We start from the raw sequence: 3,513 nt of genomic DNA, 5'->3' as shown, positions 1-3,513 counted from the left end.
AGCTTCTTTTTGCTTCCAGATACATCCACAGCTGAACGTCCTTTCGGCTTTGGCCCAGCCGCTTCACTCTTTCTGGAGCTACTTGGAATTGCCCTCTGCTCTTCCCCAGTAGCATATTGGACACCTTCCGACCTGAGGGGCTCATCTTCCGGCATCATATCTTTTAGCCTTTTAACATTGTACATGGGGTTTTCTTGGCAAGGATACCGGAGTGGGTTGCCATTTCCTTCTCCAGTGGACCACATTTTGTCAGAACTCTCTGTCATGACCTGTCCGTCTTGGGTGGCCCTGCATGGTATAGCTCATGGCTTCACTGAGTTACGCAAGCCCCTTCGCCACGACAAGGCAGTGATCCATGAAGGGGACAAATAGTATATTATCAAAATTAAAGGATCCTGAAAGGTACCTAATTATGAAGAATCTAGCATAAGTGTTATTATAAATTAATTTCTAAGCACTTAAACAATATTGGAAGTGTTCTAAAGTTTTTCAGAATGAAAAACATTAATTTCTAATCTTGGCAAATGCCTTTTCTGCATGAATGAATAATTGTTTTTTTTTAAATATGCTGATGTGATTGATATATATTTCTTCTAACATTATCAGTTACCTACCAGTAACATTTTTCCTGTTTTTTGTACATATATTACATTTTTTTAACCTCTTAACCAACAATGATACTAATATTTTATCCATTCAATAGTGATACTGATTAAAAAATGCTACAACAGATTTGCCTTTTATTGATCAATTATTGTTGCTTGATTCTAAGAAAAAAATTATTTATACTGTCATATACAATAATTGAAGACTTTTACTATGCATATTGCTAATTTTTGAATGACATGATGACAGAATCTAAAGCTTAGATTATGTATTTAATTTCAGTTCATTCAAGGTACCTTATTTCTCTTTCAAGAATGAGTTTTCCTAGAGCAGAGAGACTGAGAGGGATTTCAAGAGAGCAAGCTGTTTGCTCTTCTACACATCGAGAGCAATGTGATCGCACTGGCAGCAGAAAAGGGTCAGGCAAAGGAGAGACTGCCTGCAGAAATCGCTTTTTCTTTCTCCCCATCCTGCAGAGCAGAGAGATTGGAGAGAAAGGGACTTCAAGAGAGTAAGCTGTTTGTGTAGTGTGCCCATGGCTCCCAGCACCGGGCTGCGGTGCAATTGCATTGCTTTCAATATGTACAAGACAGCAAGCAGGCACTCAAGCATTGGGCCAAGAGGTGAGCTTCCATGGTTATTGTTGAGATAAAATGAAGAAAGATCTGTGCAGAAATCATCTTGAGTTCCTAGAGAAAAGGCAGAATATAAATCTAACTTTTTTTAAGCATAAAACCTAATTTTTCAGGCCCCTTCCTCCTTTTTTATTATGACAATTATTGACTTTAAAGCTACATTATTCCATCAATTCCATTATACATAGTTATACTTTTCCTTGGTTAATTAGTTAAGCATAATAACATTATTTTTTAAAATTCAACAATATGCATTTAGGCATAATGACATATTTATAATTGATCACTGATCTCTGCATGATTAATTATGGCGAGATTTGGATCTTCTCATTAAAAATAAAAAAAAATCTCACACTGCATCATGTCATGTGAGGTATACTTATCTTCATCATTTGTGATAATCTCTTTGCAGATGAAGTTAATGTCTCCAATGCCAATTAGAATTCCTCTTGACTTTGAATTTGCTGAAACTACATTTATAGTTCATTTAAAGAGCATACCCAGCGGCTTTTTTTCCCAATGTCTTAATATGTGTTTCTCCTAACAATTGTTTGTTCCTCAAAGTACACAATACGTGTCTGCTATCTTGGGTTCTTCAATCTTTTCAAGAAAATCTCAGAAATCTTGTAAATACTTGCCAATGTCTCTTTTATTTAAAAAAAATGAGGAAAAAAAAAAGGAAATGGAGGGGAAAAATGGAAGGGAAGAACAACAATGCATTTATCATTGCTTAATGCCTCTCCTCACCCCCAGTTCAAAAAAGAATGCTAGTCAATATTTAGCATAATATAATTGTATTTGCAAGTCCCCTTTCATTGTTTAAGCATTCTGTTTGGGGACTAACTACCTGTAAAGGAAGTTTCTGGTCTGCTTTCAAAGGCAGATCACTGTAAACACAAAGCTGCCATATAAGACTGCAATTGGCATATTGGTGTTAGTTTAAGTGAAACCATGAAAGCTTACAGTAGAACTGATCTGAGATTTTAGGGGGGAAGGAACCAGCATCTAAATGGTGTGTGTGTCTTGAACACTGTTTAACCAGAGGGAACCATTACAGCCGGTATTTCTGGGTTGGGTGACTTAATTCTTGGTTTAGTGGCCCTCCCTTGCTGAGACATCCTCCTGAAACACCACAGAGATGGTCTGCTGAAAAGTCTACTGAGTCAAGGGAAACCTTAACTTTGGAATTGTATTTTACTTTTGGTTTTGCATCTGGAAAAAGAGTAGGCCAACTCTTGTTGGTCATGTTTAAGGGGTTGTTCACTGAATGGAGGGTTTGGGGGTTTTTTGCTCTCATGTCACACATTCCATAGAAAATTCCCCAGAGAAAGCTTTTGCAGAGGCTGATTTAGTTTGTAGGCTTCGGTAGAATTCTGCTGAAATGTTGGTGCAGTAGTGGTGTGCACAATGTTTTGAATGTGAAGTAATCCAAGCTATAAATGCTCAGTTTCAAATTTGAAACAGCTGCTTTGAACATTCCAGAAGTTTCCAAGTTGGAAACCAGGGGCTTCTGCAGGGAAGGTGAGGTTTTTTTTTTTCCAAATCTGCAAGATGGTGGATGCAGCCTCACATCCAACATCCCACAGATTTTGACCCCGCGCTGGACCCATCCTGGAAATAGATCTGTCTTGAGCTCAAATCTCTTCCAAAATAGTGGAACATGCTTCTAGTAAGGTCCAGTTAATCTCTTTTGAGTGTTGGATGTTTTCATTTTGAAATATTTTGAACAGCTCTGGTGGAGTGATGTGAATAGGAACCTATCCCTGAACAAGCTCTGGATTAATTCATGCAAAAATTTTCAATGGATTCATTTGCAGCTTGACATTTCCTTCAATATTTTTCTGTATATTATTTATTTACTCAAACTTCTGAAATTAATTACTTTGTGTCAGTTCTGTATTTATACTTCTGTTTGAAAGACTTTAAAATCTTAATGTACTTATCCAATTAATAAGATTAGCTTCTAATTTATCAATTTTCTTACCTTTCTCCTCTGTACCTGTTCTTACATGTTTCATTTTGAAAAGAAACAATTTTATTTAAATCAGACAGTTTTATTTAAAATCTTCAGGCTCAGAGCTTTTGAAGGATTTTTTTCCCTTTTAGTTTTTTTTTTCTTCTTCACATTATTCACCATTCATTTATCCTGACACTTCTATTTTACTTCTCAGAAAGATTAAATTAATATCAATCTAATACCAATTGGTTTGGTTATTTATTATAAACATGTGTATAGCACTTTGCATTAGAAAAATCTCAACGTGGTATATAA

This window comes from Python bivittatus, unplaced genomic scaffold (genome assembly GCF_059951505.1).
Source record: "Python bivittatus isolate LINGU-HERP-01145 unplaced genomic scaffold, Pbiv_v1 ctg000960_np1212, whole genome shotgun sequence".
NCBI lineage: Eukaryota > Metazoa > Chordata > Lepidosauria > Squamata > Pythonidae > Python > Python bivittatus.
The sequence above is the reverse complement of the archived record's forward strand: the minus strand, read 5'-3'. Positions refer to the sequence as shown.